The 19,326-nt window shown below is 38.8% G+C and overlaps 1 pseudogene; it reads left to right on the forward strand.

Annotated features, from left to right (window-relative positions):
• Positions 1-998: 998 nt before the first annotated feature.
• On the forward strand, positions 999-17,989 carry LOC138149347 (origin recognition complex subunit 6 pseudogene; annotated as a pseudogene).
• Positions 17,990-19,326: the final 1,337 nt, after the last annotated feature.

Consider the following 19,326-nt stretch of genomic DNA (forward strand, 5'->3'; position numbering starts at 1 on the left):
TATTGAGGACATCTCTCTAAAGTGCTTATGAGATCTATCGATATCTCCCATAATTTAATAATTAGATATCTATTGATATTAACATATTGGAAATTAAAAGATATCAGTATTATTAGGAAAATTGTTTAGACTTTGTGGCCCCCTGAAAGAGTCCCTGGACATATGTTAATAATCACTGAATTATATGATGGTTAAGGTCCTTTACAGGTCTAGTTCTATGATTCTATGGTTACTTTTTAAGACACCCCCTTACAGAAAGTCTTCTGTGACCACTCTAACTTACAGTGATCTCTTCCTTTCTCCATCTCTGTCTCTGTCTCTTTCTCTGTTGCTGTCTCTCTGTCTCTGTTTCTCTCTGTCTGTGTCTTTCTTTGTCTCTGTCTGTCTCATACATACTCACAGAACAATTGTCTTCCCAACTAGACCCAAAATTCCAGAGGGCAGGGACCCAGTTTTCCATTGCCTTGCATTCCTCCCATCCTTACAGGTTGCCTGGCACAGCACTGAGCACACAGACAGCATCCAATAAATATATGCTGAAAAACTGACAAATAATTTTCCCATTTTATAATCCCCTTATGTCTAGGTCTCTCATGGGGGCATTCATTAAGCTTCGTCTGACAGGTCAAGGATTCCTTCCATTAGGCACTAACTCCACTCCAGACCTAGACCCCCATTTCAGTATTTCAAACCAAAATGCAATGCTGTAGACAATGCTTTTTTCCTTCCTCTCCCCCTCCTTTTCCTGGCTGATGAATATTTCTAATAAGCTAGTAGAGTGTATGCTGAGATATGCTGGGATGAAATGACTCATGCTCTCTGCCTTCATTAATCATTATTTCCCCACTGCCTCAGTCCCTGGGAAGTCTTGCAGGCTTGGAAAATAAATGACTGCACACAACTTTGTCTCCTTCACAACCCAACTTCAGCAAATTGGTCTTAAAGAAACAGCTTTATTCAGGGTCCATTCACTGAGAAGTTTATCTCTTGACCTAAACATGACCCAGGTGAATCACACTGTATTCACCCTCCTGGGAACTGGTAGGTTGATATGGAAATGCTGTGGGATAAGTGCTTGTGACTTCTTCTCAAGACTGCACCACAGGGTTGCTGAGACAGGGAGGGGATGTCTGGACTCAACCTCAGATTGTGCCCATGTCAAGATCTGCCTAGGCTGGCTGTCAACTTCCTTACACCCATGATTGACACATAAGAAACTGCCATAATAAGGGACGAGTGAAACCTTTCCTGTTCCCCTGACACTATCCTGAGGGGTCTTCCATGGACATCATTTGACATCTACTAGGGATCAGGGCTCACGGGGCCTAGAATCATGTGGAATGGGACAATATCCAGTAGCATATCATCATGATACCTTGAAAGGCAAGAAATGAATGCAATTGTTTTATGAGTAGTTAGGGATCACTTCCCAACTTAGCAAATACAGAGCCCAGAGAGATGACAAGAGGCAAGGACACATCTGTAAACTGAAAATCTATAGTCAGCAATGCAGCAAAATGTCAGGGAATAGCCAAATAGGAAGCAGGTCAAGGAAAGGGGTCTGAGCTTGAGCAAAAAGTTCCTTTTATAAATTGGCATGATCAGGGATGTAAACTTCAAATAAGCACATGTTTATGAATTACCTACTATGTGCCAAACTGTGTGAGGCACTGAATACACAATGACAAAGTTGAAATATTATAGTCCCTGTCCTTAAGGAACTTCTATTCAAATGTGGGAGATGATATGTATACATATATAGGTACATAAAAGTATATATATATATATATGTGGGTATAATTATATGTATACATACATGTATAGAAAATATATACTAGGTTACTTTGGAGGAGAAGGCACTAACTGCTGAGGGGACCAGGAAAGGCCTTCTGCAGAAGGTGTCGTATGGATTGAATCTTTTTTTAAAAATTTAATAATATTTAATTTTCTCCCCAATTACATGTTAAAACCATTTTTTACATTTGTTTTTTTTAAGTTTTCAGTTCCAAATTGTATTCCTCCCTTTCTTCCCTCTCTCCTCGCAAGCAAACCTATATAGGTTATACATGTACAATCGCATAAAACATATTCATAGCAGTCATTTTGTACAAGAAGACAAAGAAAATAAAAAAAGAAAAAGAAAGGAAGCAAAGAAGGAAGGAAGAAAGAAAGAAAGAAAGAAAGAAAGAAAGAAAGAAAGAAAGAAAGAAAGAAAGAAAGAAAGAAAGAAAGAAAGAAAGAAAGAAAGAAAGAAAGAAAGAAAGAAAGAAAGGAAGGAAGGAAGGAAGGAAGGAAGGAAGGAAGGAAGGAAAGAAGGAAGAAAGAAAGAAAGAAAGAAAGAAAGAAAAAGAAAGGAAGGAAGGAAGGAAGAAAGAAAGGGAGGGAGGAAGAAAGAAGGGAGGGAGGAAGAAAGAAAGAAAGAAGGGAGGGAGAAAGGAAGGGAGAAAAATATTGTTTCAGTTTGCATTCGCATATCAGTTCTTTCTCTGGAGGTGTTTAGCAAGTTTCATCATGAGTCCTTTGGGATAGTCTTGGATCACTGTACTGATGAGAATAGCAAACCATTTATATTTCCTCATCTCATAATATTGCTACCACTATGTAAAATGTTCTCCTGGTTCTGCTCCCTCACTTTGCATCTGTTCGTGTAAGTCTTTCCAGATTTTTCTGAAATCGTCTTGTTTGTAATTTCTTATGGCACAATAATATTCCATTACAATCATATATCATAACTTGTTTAACCATTCCCCAATAGATAGGCATGCCCTTGATTTCCAATTCTTAGCCACCACAAAAAGAGCTGCTATAAATATTTTTGTGCTAATAGGTCCTTTCCCCCCTTTTTTTTGTCAGGATACAGATCTAGAAGTGTATTTGCTAGATCAAAGGGTATACACAGTTTTATACCCATTTGGGCATTGTGTGAAGTGAATCTTGAAAAAAACCAGGGGTACCAAGAGGCAGCTGTGAGAACATTCCTGGTAGCCATTGAAAAGTGTTGTGTGTGAGGAACAGCAAGCAGACCAATATGGCTGAAGGGGAGTGATATATTAAAAAAACGGCTGCAAAGGTAGTAAGGGGTCAAGTTATTTTACTGTGCTCTTATAGATTTGCCCAGACAAGTAGGAGGCTAAATGATTTGCCTACAGTAATATCACCAGTGTGTGTCAGAAATGAGACTTGAACACAAGTCTTGCTTGATTCAAGGCCAGCTCTCTATCTTGCAAGTCATGTTAGATAGATAAAGATAATAGTCCTACTGCATTCTTCACTGGGAAGACTAGACTCCATTGGGAAGATCAGATCCAGTTCTGTGTGTCAAATTCTAGGTAGAGAATTGAAAATTACAGCATGCTTAAAGGAAATTTACCAGGACAAGAAACCATCCAATAATCATTCATCCAATTAACATTTAAGTTTTTACTATGTGAAAGGCACTTTGGTAGATACTAGAAATTCAAAGATAAAAAAAGTTTCTGGCCTCGAGGAACTTACCTTTTACTAGGGGAAATACAGCATAAATACAGATAAGTAAATAGAAAATATATTTTAAAAATACAAAATAATGTCACAGAAGAGATGCCATATGATTATTAATTGCTGAAAATAGGTATGTCTGGTCTAGGAAAAAGAAGACAGGGTCAGAGGGTAATGATACATGTCTTTAAATACATAAAGGGATGTCAAGTAGAGGAGATGCTGAGCTAATTTTTCTTAGCCTCAGGGTTCAGAATTAGAACCAATGAGTGGAAGTTGGAGAGAAGCAAATTCAAGTTTTTTGAAAGGAAAAACTTCCTAATAATTAGAGTCATCCAAAAATTAGAATGAGCTCTCTCTGGAGGTAACAAGTTTCACATTATTGTATATCTTCAAATAGAGGATGGATGACTGCTTGCCAGGAATGCTAGATAAAGAGTATTCCCCTTAGGTACAAATTGGGCTAGAGGCTCTCTGAGATCCCTTCCAATTATAAGATTCTATCATTCTTTTAAGGTTGAAAGCAAAAGGAATTGTTTTGACTTAGTTTGGTTTGTAATTCAGGCCTGAAGTGAATTCCTTGGTCTGTCTCAGTAATCCTACCTATCAGGATATTTTCAGTGGTGGTGCTGATGTCATAGCCCAGACAGCATCATCAGACTGCTCAAGAGCTCTCTACTTCCACTAGAAATATCCTTCAGCTTAAAGTCTAAACACAAAACACTGTAGAATTGTTCTCCTGGTTTGTAGTGGCTGTCTTCTAAGTAATCATGTGACCTTTACTAGTTACTTAGTTTAAAAGTTAGAAGGTAAAGGACCATCTTATTCATAAAAAAGTCACGTTTTTCAACTAGCTGCAGACAACATGGCACCCACACCAAGGATACCGGGAGAGAAGAAAAGACAAAAGGATGTCTTCCCCTGAGGCTGAAGGCTTCTAGAGTTGTAAGACAGCTTAGAAGCTAGCTAGTCTAAACTTTTCATGTTTTAGAGAAGGAAATTAAGGCCTAGAAAGGTAAAATTACTTGCCCAAGGTCACTTTCTAGTAAGAGAGGTGGAAGGGATTCCATGGCTATTTGTTCCAATCCACACTCAAAAGGAATACACATCATAACATGCCTGACCAGGGGTTATCCAGCCTCTGCTTAAAGAGTCCCACTCCCTCTTGAGACACACCATTCCACTTGGAGATAGCTTGAATTGTTAGGAAATTGTTTCTGTCCTGAAGCCTCTTCAGCTTCCACACATTTTTCCTTGTTGGAACCCAGAGGGCCAAAGAGAACAAGTCTAATCCTTTCCCCGTGTGTTAACCCTTAAGTCCTTGAAGACAGTTACTATGCCGCCTTTGAAAAATTACTCTTCTCTAGGTCAATTTCTTGTCCAGTTTCTCCAGCCAGTCCTCATATGACATGACCCTTCAACTCCTAAAGGGCTCAGAATGCTTTTCACTGCAGACTTTTTAACATTCCAGCCACCTGTTGCTTGCTATCAATGAACTGGGTTTGGTGCTTTATCATGGAATATGATTAGCTCTCTAGTTGTGGCTCCATCACTTTCTAACTTTGTGATTTCAGTTAAGTTACTACCTTGGTGAATCTCGGTTTCCTGATCTGTAAATTTAGAGATATTTCTCTCTTCCCATCTTGCAGGATTGCTGTGCTGTTCAAATGAGGAAATGGAGCTTATATGGCAGTTTATAAATGATAAAGCACTATATTCATGTAAGGAGATTCAGTTATTATTGGAGTAGTTGGGTTACCCAATGGATAAAGATAACAGAGATGCTATATTGTTTAAAAATTAGCGAAAGACCAAGGTGGACTATCTTTGAAGGTGAGCAGATGTTTTGATCTGAATGGGAGTAGACTCAGTTTTTACAGATTATAATTAATTGAGGTAGTTATTAGAATTTCTAAATTTATAGTCAAGCCCTCCTCTCCAGTTCACACCATTAGTTTTGGCCCTTGGGACCAACACTTACAATAGAGCTTGACTGTTAATGCCATTGGAGGTGGAGGTGGGGGTGGGGGTGGAGTTAATTTTATACTCCATTTAGCTTTCTGCAATGGGATAGGGGAGGAAGTGGCAATGATTTCTTTTCTTTTTTTTTCAGGTTATAAAGAAGGATTGTGTCAGATGGAATGAACAATGGGAAAGAGGAAAAGAAACCAAACAAGAAAAAGAAAAAGAGCAGGTAGTTTGCTTCAGTCTGGACTCAAACTCAGTTCTTTCTCTGGACGTAGACATCTCTCTCCATCATGAGACTTTTGGGGTTGATTTATGACTCTGGATTGCTGAGAAGAGTCCAGTTTATCAAAGCTGGTCATCACACATACGTTGTGTCTGTAATTATGTACAAATTTCTCCTGGCTCTACTCTTCTCGCTCAGAATCAGTTCGTATAAGCCTCTCCAGGTAAATATGAAGTCCATCTGCTCCTCGTTTCTTATAGCACAATGGTATTTCATTATATGTATATACCACAACTTGTTCAGCTTGTTCCCCAACTGATGGGTACCCCCTTAATTTCCCACTCTTTGCCACCACAAAAAGAGCTGCTATAAATATTTTTGTACATATGGGTTTTCCTCCCACTTCTATGATCTCTTTGGGATACAACCTTAGAAGTGGTATTGCTGGGTCAAAGGGTATGAAATTATTTATAGCCCTTTGGGCATAATTCCAGATTGCTTTCCAGAATGGTTGGATCAGTTCACAACTCCATCAGCAATGCATAAGTGTTCCAATTTGTCTACATCCTCTCCAGCATTTGTCACTTTCCTGTTTTGTCATCTTAGCCAATCTGACTGGTGAGATGTGGTACCTCAGAGTTGTTTTGATTTGCATTTCTCTAATCAATACTGATTTAGAGCATTTTTTCATATGCTTATAGATATCTTTAATTTCTTTCTCTGAAAACTGCCTGTTCATATCCTTTGACCATTTATCAATTGGGGAATGACTTGTATTCTTATAGATTTGACTCAATTCTCTGTATATTTCAGAAATGAGTCCTTTATCAGAGACATAGGTTGTAAAAATTCTTTCCCAATTTTCTACTTCCCTCCTAATCCTGGTTACATTGGCTTTGTTTGTACAGAAGCTTTTCAATTTAATGTAATCAAAATTATCCATTTTGCATTTTATAATGCTCTCTAATTCTTGTTTGGTCATAAAGTCTTCCCCTCTCCACAAATCTGACAGGTAAACTATTCCTTGTTTTCCCAGATTGCTTACAGTATCAGCCTTTATACCTAGATCATGGACCCAGTTAGACTTGATTTTGATATATGGTGTTAGATAATGGTCTATGCCCAGTTTCTGCTATACTGTATTCCAGTTTTCCCAGAAGTTTTTGTCAAATAGTGAGTTCTTATCCCAAAAGCTGGGGTCTTTGGGTTTATCAAACAGTAGATTACTATAGTCATTGTCTGCTGAGTCTCATGTACCCAATCTATTCAATTGATCCACTACTCTGTTCCTCAGCCAGTACCAAGTAGTTTTGAAGACTGCTGCTTTATAGTACAGATTAAAATCTGGTATAGCTAGTCCACCATATCTAACATTTCTTTTCATTAATTCCCTTGATATTCTGGACCTTTTGTTCTTCCAAATGAATTCTGTTACTATTTTTTCTAGCTCTCTAAAGTAGTTTTTTGGTAAGTTGATTAGTATGGCACTAAATATATAATTTAATTTAGGTAAAATTGTCATTTTTATTATATTAGCTCGACTTAGCCATGAGCAATTGATGTCTTTCTAATTAGTTAGATCTGACTTTCTTTGTGTGAAAAGTGTTTTGTAGTTGTGTTCATATAGGTCCTGGGTTCGTTTTGGCAGGTAGATCCCCAAATATTTTATAATGTCTACAGTAACTTTAAAAGGGATTTCTCTTTCTATCTCTTGCTGTTGAATTTCATTAGAAATATACAAGAATGCCGAGGATTAATGTGGGTTTATTTTATATCTTGCAACTTTGCCAAATTTATTGTCTCAAGTAGTTTTTTACTTGATTTTCTAGGATTCTCTAAGTATATCATCATATCCTCTGCATAGAGTGATAGCTTGGTCTCTTCCTTGCCTAATTTGATTCCTTTGAATTCTTTTTCTTCACTAATTGCTACTGCTAACATTTCTATTACCACATTGAATAAGAGGGGTGATAGTGGACATCCTTGTTTCATCCCTGATCTTATTGGAAATGCTTCTAGCTTCTCCCCATTACATATAACACTTGCTGATGGTTTTAAATAGGTGCTACCTATTATTTTAAGGAAGGCTCCATTTATTCCTATATTTTCTAGTGTTTTTAATAGGAATGGATGTTATATTTTGTCAAAATCCTTTTCTGCATCTATTGAGATAAGCATGGGGTTTTTTGCTAGTTTTATTGTTGATATGATCAAATATACTGATGGTTTTCCTAATATTAAACCATCCTTGCATTCCTGGCATAAATAGAGGCAATGATTTCTGTTAGAAACCAGTTGAACTTGAAGAGTGACCCTATTTGGAGATGGTATTTCAATTACCCCCTACAATCATGCATCATTCCCTTTTCAGATTTAAGTTTCTCTGGTTGTGTCTAGACCAGGGGTGGGGAACCTGCGGTCTCAAGACCACATGTGGCCCTCTAGGTCCTCAAATATGGTCCTTTGACTGAATTCAAAGAGGCCATATGTGGCCTCGAGGCCACAGGTTCCCCACCCCTGGTCTAGACTCAGAGGTAGCATAGTCTCTAGCCATCTTGAAGGAAATCTGAGGGGCCAGCCCTCCACATGGAAGTAAAGCCAGATCTACCAGGATCTCAGGGTGAAGCCCCCATTTGTCAAGACCTTAGTTGCTTGTCTTCATCCAAAAGTTTCATGCAGAACAATCTGGAAGCATTTATGTTGTCATGAGCATAGAACCTTCCCTATCACTGAAGATGTGAGTTTTATGACTTGAAAGACAGTTTTCTAAATTGTCTTGGTCATAACTAGTATGGGATGAATAAGGCTTTGCTTCAGTGTCAACCTCAAAGTAAGTCATTTCCTCTCAAGGATAGAAAGCTTCTTCATGGAGACCAACCACCCTGTGGTCCTATAGACATATAACTGCACAAGCAGACTCTGGAATGTGAGCTGCCCCCTGCTAGCAAAACTACAGCAACTATACCAGTCTATGACTGTCCTCTAGGCTGTTATATCCTGTCCCAACTCCAGTGAATCATCATCTCTATTGTTTCAGTCCTCCCCTCTTACAAATATACAACTGAATTTTTCCAGGCAAAGTTTTAGCTAGCTAGGACTCCAGAATGCATACTACTATTCATACTTTCATTTATTCATTCAACATCTACTTTTTTATTTTCCTATATGCAAGGAACTGCGCTAAACGATGGAAACACAAAGTAATGATAACTCCTATTTCCATGACACTTATGAGGTACTTTCTTCACTACGACCTTGTGGGACATGTGTTACAAAAATTATCATACTTATTTCACAGATAGAGAAACTGAGGCTTAGAGAGGTTATATAGCTTGCATAGTCATGCAGCTAGCAAGTATTCAAGCCAAGATTTCAAACCAAGTTCCCTCTCTCCATATCCAGTACTTTTCTGAGTCCTTATCTTTAATAATAATAATAATATCTAGTACTTATCTAGAATTTTATGTTTTGCGAAACACTTTACATATCATCCCATTTGGTTCCTGCAACAATCTCTTGAGGTAGACACTGTTATTATCCCCATTTTACAGGTGATGAAACTGAGACTTATAGAGGTTTGTGACTTTCCCATGAACACTCAGCTAGTAAGTATGAGATAATATTTGAACTCAGATCTTCCTGATTCCAAGGTCAATTCTCTACTGCATAATTTAGTTGCCTCTTAAGTTATAAACAAATCTTATTTCACTAGTTCAAAAATCTGTAATTTGTCTTTAGTGCCTGTTTTTCCACCATCGATGTGAACTACATATTCTCTAGGACTTAGCAGATGGTTTCTGAGAATCGCTATAGCTAAAAAATTCACCCTGCAGTCAAGTAGGTAATGAGTCTTCCTGAACTTAGACAAATTTGGTCTCACACAACAGAGAAAACATAGTTTTAGGCTGGATGGAGAGATAAACCATGGACCCCAGAAAACCCTTGTTGTGAATTCTCTTAATTACATTCATACTCTTAAGTTCTAAAGATTTGTCCATTCTTCTCCCCTGGTTCCATAACTTAAGAAACATTTGCTAAGTGCCTACTATATGTTAGATCCCTTGTAACTATAGAGAGATGCAATGGGACATAGTGGAAAGATCACTGGTCCAGGAGACAGAACACTTGGGTTGTGGTCCCAGTTTTGCCAGTTAGTAGCTTGAGTCCTTGACAAGTGATTTCACTAATTTGAGACTCAATTTCTTCATCTTTAGAATGGGAATCATAATAATAACTGCCCTGATCATCTCATAGTACTGTTGTCAGGGCCTCAAGAAATATAGTAGTCATGATAACATTTTGTAAATGATACAACACAATGGAATTTTAAGATGTTGTTTGTATTGCTAATGAAATTGCCTTCTGACCTTATAACTCACCTCCAGGAGGCAATAAAAAGCTATATGCTATAGTGAATAGAGTGCTGACTTTGAGATCAAGAAAATGTAGATTCAAACCCCTCCTCAGACACTTGCTTAGCTGGGTGACCCTGAGAACATCACTGAACCCCTCTGATCCTGAGTTTCCTCATTTGTAAAATGAAGGGGTTAAACTCAGTGATCTTATAGGTGGCTTCCATAAATCTATGATCCCACCTCTAACACTCACACATGAGAATGGTAAACTCTCTGACTACAAATTATAGATAATCTCTGATCTGAATCCATGAAGGGAGTGCCATATGTCTTTAAGATGTAATGGAGAAAATGTACAAATAAATACTGAAACACAAGTCTATACCTTGTTTCTTAATTCACTGCTCTCCATCATCCCAAAATAAGCTTAGAGGCCTGGGATTTAGACCACGTTGCTGGTAAGGAGAAGGTTCCTACTCACAATTCCAGAAAAATTCTTGTGGGGGCTCTATTCATTCTTGGTAGATAGACCTAAAATGCCCAGATTGATTTTTAAATTAAAGAGGTTAGGCAATCTGCTCTAAGGTTAATACTTGGTTCTTTTAAAATTTCAGATTTTTACTGAAGACACCTTGGTGGAATCTAATCAAGCAATCAATTAATCAATTGACTAATCAAAAAGTGTTTATTAAGAAATTTCTATGTACTGGGCACTATAGCCAACTGCAAGGTTACAAAGAAAAATATAGCACAACATCCATATGCTACGAGCTCCAATTTGGCCTCAAATACTTACTAGCTGTGTAAGTCACTTAAAAAGTCTGTTTACCTCAGTTTGCTACATAAGTAAAGAAATACTCCATCTTGCATCTGTTGCTCAGTCTGGTTTCAATTCAATGGAGTTGGACCCTCCCAGGATAAGCTCACCAATTCTAAACTCACTGCCATGTTGCTAACTCAAGCCCCGATTGACTCCACATCCCTCAGCCTCTTCTCCCCTCTGACTGGAGATCTGGAGGGCAGAATGCCAAACTCCTTCAAAGGGCTTCCTTTAGAGAGGCAGAAACTGGACTCTCAGATCACTCCATCTTAGATCTGCTGCCCTGACTGGTTTCTACTCCAGCGAACAAGATAATTTCACACAGAGTACCCTTGATCTACCCCCCTCTTTCTGCTTTTCTAGCTCCTTTTGTCTATTTTCTCACCTTTTAGATTGCAAAATCATACTGACTTCATTAATTGTATCTCCAGAACTTAGTACAGAGTCTAACACATAGTAGGTGCTTAATAAATGTTGATTGATTGGATGTAAGCAAAAGAGCCCCAGACTGAAAGACTGAAACAGAAACAGATTAAAACCCTGGATTCCCAATTGTGTGACCTTAGAAAAGAGGTCCTTTCTGTATCTCTTTGAGCTGGGTCCAACTCTTCATGACTTCATGGACCTATGGCCATGGAGTTTTTTTGACCAAGATACTGGAGTGGTTTGTCATTTCCTCCTCCAATGGCAAAGAAAGGTTAAGTGCCTTGCCCAAAACCTCAGAGCTAGGAAATTTCTGAGACTAGATTTGAACTCAGGTCTTCCTACTAGAAGCCCAGTATCTACTGTACCACCTTGGGCCTCAATTTATATATCTGCAAAATAAGAATACTGGATCTATATCTATCTATATCTATATCCATCTATCTATCTATATACACATACGGACACACATATACATATATACATATATACACATACATACAAATATATATATATAAATCCTATTTTTAATAGTCTGTTCTAAGATCCCTTCCAGTACTAACATTCACTGCTTATGTGACACTAGTACTTTGCACATAGTAGGAATTTAATGGATATCTGTGGAATTGAATTAAGTCCCATTCAGTAACACACCACACAAGGACTAGCTATATTCTGTTTCTTGTGTTGATTTCGAAGGCTATTTATTCATATGAAGTTTTAAAAGTTGAACAGACATTTCATTTTTATTTTAAAGATTCTAATCATTCTGAACAATGTTGAACCAAAGCCCCAGTCTGTCATCAGAACCCGTTCAGTACCCTGACGCTTCATTACCAATGACACCATAACACAGAAATGCTCATTCCTGCTGCCAGCCCCTTGGTGTTCCACATGACTCACACACTCCCTGGTGGTTCTGTGTCATGAATAGAAACCTTAGGTTCACTCACAGTCATCATTGGTGATCACAGAAGGAACATTTACTTGCAAGTAAACAAAAGACTGGCCAGTGTGGAGGTGGTTTTTGAGTCACAATGTCCAGAATCATAGATCAATACAAGATTAAAACTGAAAGAGATCTTAGAGCATATACAATATGGGAGGAGAATGGCAGAGGTTCTGGGGTAGATGTGATTCACCATACTTGGTTCAAATAGAAATAATAATAGAGAAATACCAAAACACAGATGAAATGCTTATGTTCTTAAGTTTAAGCTGTCAGGTCTTAAAAGAAATAAGATTCTCTGTGGGAGTGAGGGATAGGAGTAGAGGAAGCAGCTTGTAGCACAGTAGATAAAGCTCTGGGACTGGAGTCAGAAAAATCTGAATTCAAATCCAGCCTTAGACACTTACTAGCTGCATGACCCTAGGCAAGTCATTTGACTTGTTTGCCTCAGTTTCCTCAACTGTGAAATAGGAATAATGATAGTATTCATCTTACGAGGTTGTTGTGAAGATCAAATGAGACAATATTTATAAAAATGCTTAACACAGTGCCTGGACATAGCAGGTACTGTTTGAATGCTTATACCCTTCCTTTTCCCTTCCCCTAGAGGAGAGGAAAGGAGGATAAGGACAAAATTTTATTTATCATGGATACGTACAGTAATAAACTTATTTTCTGAGAGGCTGCTTAGTATCTTGGATGGAGTACCAGACTTGAAATCAGGAAGAACCTAGTTTCAAATCTCTCCTCTGATGCTTACTAGCTGTGGGACCTCGGGTAAGTTGCTCATCTTTTCTGGCCCTCAGTTTTCTCATTTGTAAAACGGATATGATAATAATAGCTGTAATGCACAACTCACAGGGTTGTTGTGAGACTCAGTGATCTTTAAAGTGTCAATTTTATTATTTCCATTTCTATCAGAATCTCAAGCACTTTTCTAACAACCCTCTTTGATAGAAAGTATAACTTTTATTATCACCATCATACGGATGAAAAAAACTCAAACTCAAGGAACCAAAGTCAAATGAACATTTCCAAGACAATATTCATGTTCTTGCCTTCAGAACCCATCCCTCTTCCAAATTTGCTAATTACTCTCTAGGGTAGAGTGAGGAAGGCCCACAGACTTGGAATCATCCTTGACTCCTCACTCCCACTCACCCCCTGCCAATCAGTTGTGAAATCTTGTCATTTCCATCTCCCCATTATCTCTTCCATAGTCCTTCTCTCCACTGACCCAATGACTCTTCTCATCTCACCTTTTTTTTTCTTTTTGGAGGGCAATTGGGGTTGTGACTTGCCCAAGGTCACACAGCCAGTTTTTGTGTTAAGTGTCTGAGGCTGGATTTGAACCCAGGTCCTCCTGATTCCAGGGCTGGCACTCTATTCACTGCACCACCTAGCCACCCCTAATCTTCTTCTTCTTTTCCCAAACTCAATTCACTCCCCTTTCCAGCCCTTCCTCCACACATCAGGCAAAGTGATTTTCCCAAAGTTCAGGTCTGACCATCTTCTACCAATTAATTATATTATCTCTCATATCAAATATAAACTTTCCCTGGAATTTAAAGATCTTCATAACCTCACCCTTTCCTACCTTCCCCGTCATCTTACCCATTTCATCCCATCATGTAATCTATGGTAGATCCATACAAGCCTATTTGTTGGTCTTCACGATGCTCCATCTCCCATCTCCACCTCCCATCTCCATGTATTTGAACTAACTGTCTTTCATGGCTGTGTGACCTTGGCCAAGTCACTGAACCTCTACCTCGGTTTCTTCAGCTGTGAAATGGGATTGATAATAGCACCTACCTCACAAGGTTGATGTGAGGACTAGATGAGACAATATTTGTAAAAGTGCTTAGCACAGTCTCTGGCACATGTTTTTGTTTGTTCAGTTATTTTTTCAGTCATGTCTGACTCTCCATGACCCCATTTTAGGATTTTTTGGGCAAAGATGCTAGAGTTGTGTGCCATTTAGGTTCTATATGAATGCTCATTTCTTTCCCTTTCCCTTCTCTTAGAGGAGAATAAAGGAGAAAAGAAGAATAAGACAAAGACAAAATTGAGAGCTGAACTGCTCTAAGTGCTCACCTCCGACTCTAAAAATCCTTTGTTTTCTTCAGGGTCCACCTGAAACACCACCTTTTGCAAAGTTGTGCAAATGAATTCATATTTGTAAAGCATTTAGCACCATGCCTGACACATAGTAGATCTTCAATAAATGCTTCTTCCTTTCCCTTCTAAGGTTGCCTTGTATTTACTTTTTATGTACAGTGTATATATCTATATTTGTGCATGTTGCCACCCCCTTTAGAATTCATGGGTTTTCTGAGAGCAGTCTGTTTTTTGTGTGCATGTGTGTCTCTGCCTTCCTAGTGCCTGGTCCATAGTAGGAGTTTATTAACTGCTTGTTGTGATTTGTGGTGTTTGGTTCCTTAAATGAAAGACTCTAGGAAAGAGCCCCATTATCCTCATGCCATGGAATATAGGCCCATCATGCATTTCAGACCTTATCTGGGGATCATAGAACCTGCCACTTTGAGCAAGGTTGAAGAGCACATGTGACTGGTCCATTGGATTTGCACATAACACAGAAATAAGTAACACAATCTTGTGTCTGGACTTTCTTGCTGTTAGTATGCTATGGCCTTTAGATAGAACTTAGTTAAGCCCCCTCTGGTTTAAACAAGACGATGCATCAAAACTGTCTTAAGTCACTCAACTGTTTGCTGGGCCTGAATTCAAATCTGAACATAAAAGACTTAGCAGTACAGTTTAGTTTCATGGAGGCAGTAAATATAGCTTTAAAGATCTCTCAGAGGGATGAGGCAATTATTTATATATATACATATATATACGTATATTTGAATATTTGATTTTAAAACTTTCAATTCCAGATTCATTCCCTTCCTTCCTTGTCACCCACCCTTACTGGGAAGATACACAGTTCAGCATAGGTTGTACATGTGTGGCTAATGCAAAAAAATAACATAGTAGATATATTGTAAAAGACTGACTATATTTCCCTCCCTCCTATCCCACCTCCCACTTGTTCTATTCTCTACTTTGATCCCATCTATTTTCAAAAATGAGTACTTCCAACTTCCCTCCCCCCCAGCCTACCCTCCCTTCTATCATCCCCCCTCTCATCCCCTTCCCCCCCTATTCACCTAGAGGGTGAGATACCCTATTTAGTGTGTATTTCACTCTCTCCTCAAGCCAAATTCAATGGGAATAAGGTTGACCCATTCCCTTATGCCTTCCTATTCTCCCCCTCCATTGTAACCATTTTCCCTTGCCTCTTCTGTATGAGATAGTTTACCCCAATCTGTCTCTCCCCATCTCCTCTCATTATATTCCTCTCACCTCTTAATTTCACCTTTTAAGTATCATTCCTTCCTGTTAAATTGGTCCTGTGCCCTCTATCTATGTATACCTGTAAACATATATACACACATTCACATATGTATTCATATGCCCATATACCCTCATATATAGACAAATATATATATGTATGTATATATATATGTATATATATAATTCCTTCAACTACTGAGAAAAAGTTTCATAAGTTACAATTATTGTCTTTCCATGTAGGAATGTTAATAGTTCAACTTTGATAAGTTCCTTATGATTCCTTTTCCCTATTTACCATCTCATGCTTCTTGTATCTGAATGTCAAATTTTCTATTCAACTCTGGTTTTTTCAGCAAGAATGCTTGAAAGTCCTCTATTCCACTGAATGACCATATTTCCCCCTGAAACATCATACTCAGTTTTGCTGGGTAGGTGACTCTTGGTTTTAATCCCAGCTCCTTTGCCCTCCAGAATATCATATTCCAAGCCCTTCAATCCCTCAGTGTAGAAGCTGCCAGATCCTGGGTTATCCTGATTGTGTTTCCACAATATTTAAATTGTTTCTTCCTGGCTGCTTGTAATATTCTCTCCTTAATCTGGGAATTCCGGAACCTGGCTATAATATTCCTAGAAGTTTTCTTTTTGAGATCTTTTTCAGGAGGTGATCAGTGGATTCTTTCAACCTCTATTTTGCCCTCTAGTACTAAAACATCAGGGCAGTTTTCTTTGAGAACTTCCTGGAGGATGATTTCTAGGTTCTTACTTTGGTCATGGCTTTCAGGCAGTTCAATAATTTTTAAATGATCTCTCCTGGATTTATTTTCCAGGTCAGTGGTTTTTCCCATGAGATATTTCACATTGCCTTCTATTCTTTCATTTGTTTGGATCTGTTTAAGAGCATCTTGATTTCTCATAAAGTCATCAGCTTCCATTTGCTCCAATCTAATTCTGAAGCAATGATTCTCCTCAGTGAGCTTTTGAGATTCTTTTTCCATCTGGCAAATTCGGCTTTTTAAGGCATTCTTCTCCTCATTGCCTTTTTGGGCCTCCTTTGCCATTTGAGTCAGTCTGTTTTTTAATGTATTATTTTCCTCAGTCAGGCTGTTGACTCTCATTTCATAATTTTCTTGCATTGCTCTCATTTCTCTTCCCAATTTTTCCTCCAGTTCTCTTATTTGGTTTTCAAAATCTTTCTTAAGGTCCTCCATGGCCTGTAACCAGCTTGTATTTTCCTTTGAAGCTTTTGGTGCAGGAGTTCTGACTTCACTGTTTTCCTCCTGTTCCATGCTTTGCTCCTTTTTGTCCCCAAAATAGGAGTGTATTGTTGGAATCTTCTGCCTGCTTTGTTTCCTTTGCCTGCTCATTTTGCCACTCAATTACTTGACTTTTGGGCTTTTTGCCACAGGAGGACTCTGCCACCAGACAGGGGGGCTTTCATACCAAACACTGGGGTTTTCTCAGCTGCCGGAGGTATTAAATGGGTGCCCTCTCTGAGGTCTCCACATGCTCTGGCAAGCTGGACACACACCCCAGAACCTCCACCCTAGACTACAATCCAGATCCAAGCAGGTTAAAGCACGAGCGATTACCCCTCAGACTGGTGCTTGGTCCCCCTACACTCTGCAGGCCAAGAGCTGAAGCCACCACATGGCACTGGCTGGCTGTGCTGGCGTCTCAGTGGCTTTTCGCCCTGGGGGTAAAAGCCACATACTCCCACTTACTGGTCCCAAAGTCCAGACTGTACTAACCTCTCACTTTGTCCTTTGTGTCTATGTGTTGATAAATCTGGAATCGGCCACAGCTGCTGCTGATCTGGAGTCCCTCTGGCCACTGGCTGGTCAGGCCTGCCCTGGGGTTAAAGCCTAGGCATGGGGCTGGGCTCGGCTCCCAGAGCACTGTGCTGGCTGATTCCTGCTGGCCTTCTGGGCTGTCCTCATCAGGAAATTAGCTTCTCTGTGTCATTTTGTGGGTTCTGCAGCTCCAAAGTTTTTTCAGAGTCCCCTTTTTACATGGATTGGGGAGGGTGGAAGCTGGAGCTGCAAGAAGGTCGTGCTTCTACTCCGCCATCTTGGTTCCGCCCCAAGATTACTTTTATTCTGGCAATTCTTCCCCAGATGCAGAAAGTAGTTCTAGATTTATCTATACCCCCTTTTCTGAACAGCTACTATATTATCAACATTCAGGGTCCTAAAGCCAAAAGTGAATAAAGACAAAATGGTGGCCACATTAGTTAATGGAGGACCTAGTAAACCCGTTAAAAGACAGAAGATTATATAGTTTAATGTTCCAAGAAGGGAATAGAAATGAAGTTGACTCCATATAAGCAGAAGAAAAGCAGAAATTTGGAACAGAATTATGAAGAGTAGAAAAGAAAAACTTTAGAAAACTCTGCAAAAGCACAAAAGAAATGATTTCAGCTTTTAGACTGTCTCTCACCTCCTCTCAGCTAAGCAAAGTATGGCCCTTCCATCTCCAATGAACTTTGATGAGTTATATAGCATCTTGTTTATATTCCTGAGCAAGGATTTTAAGAGCACTGTTTTAATATGCCTGGGGTTCTTTTTCCTAGGCAATACCAAAAGTGTCATGTCAAGGAAAACCTTTCCACCCCCACTCTGAGTCTTGGTACTTTGTAGAGGTTATTTCAAGAAGACAACATGTCTATGGCAGTGTGGGGCACGGCTCCCAATATTGGAAGCAAGCCTGTCAGGATCAACCATAGAGTTATTTTGCGCAGCATAAACTTCTGCTCGCCCATCAGGCAAGCACTAGGCAAAAACTTTCAAAGGAGTCTAAGGAAACTTAGAACTCCAGATTGAATATACTTTTAGTAATTAATCACTTATTAGTCATTTGAAAGCACTAAAGATGTTTTTTTAAATTCTATTTGATGCCTGCTTTTGAATGTTTTTGCAGCCTTATAGGATTTTTTAGTTTAGGTGAAATACTGTGAATAATATTATATTATTAATATAATAAATTTGATTTCTATAAAAAAGAAAAAGAAGTGACTTGTTCAAGGTCACAAAGCTAAGTTAAATATCAAGGCTAAGATTTTAACTCAAGTCCAGAGTTTATCTTACACTGAAAACTTGCATCAAAATTTCTACCATTTTCATCTCTTTTCCTTATCAGATAGGTAATGGAGTCCGAGTTATAGACTCTGAGGACAAGATCGGACCTTTAAGACCAGCCCTCTCATTTTATAAATGGGGCCTAGAAAGGGGCAGTACTAGCCCAACATCACACAGTAATTTAGAATTCCTTAGAACTATATTCCCAGTCTCCTGACTCCCAGGCCAATGTTCTTCCTGATGTATAAAACATAAGTTTTCCCACATTAAGAATTCACATATCTTCTGGATCTGTTTACAAATACAGTAACATGTCAATTATCAGCTGTCAAGTGTAAAGAACCCTCAACCATCTGGAACAGTGGGGAACCTTCAAGTCAGTGAAAAAGGTTAGGAAGACGAGCAGCAATTAAGATCCATTCAACAAACATAAATTAAAGGGTCTAATCTGTGCAGACCCCTATGTAGAGGCAGGAGCAAGGAGGGAATGCAATATTTAGACAAAATAGCCCCTTCCCTCATGAATCCTACAGTCTAACAATGGAATAAGACACCAACACAGTTATCTATAATATGTAAAATTATAGAATAAATTCATTATGAGAACTCTACAAAGTCTCTAAGGTCTGAGAGGGAAAGCTATCACTCTCTGGATTGGCTGTTTCAAGGAAGGC

This window comes from Petaurus breviceps, unplaced genomic scaffold (assembly GCF_028583685.1).
Source record: "Petaurus breviceps papuanus isolate PSGF00001 unplaced genomic scaffold, PetGlider_PUasm1.0 90847, whole genome shotgun sequence".
Lineage (NCBI taxonomy): Eukaryota > Metazoa > Chordata > Mammalia > Diprotodontia > Petauridae > Petaurus > Petaurus breviceps.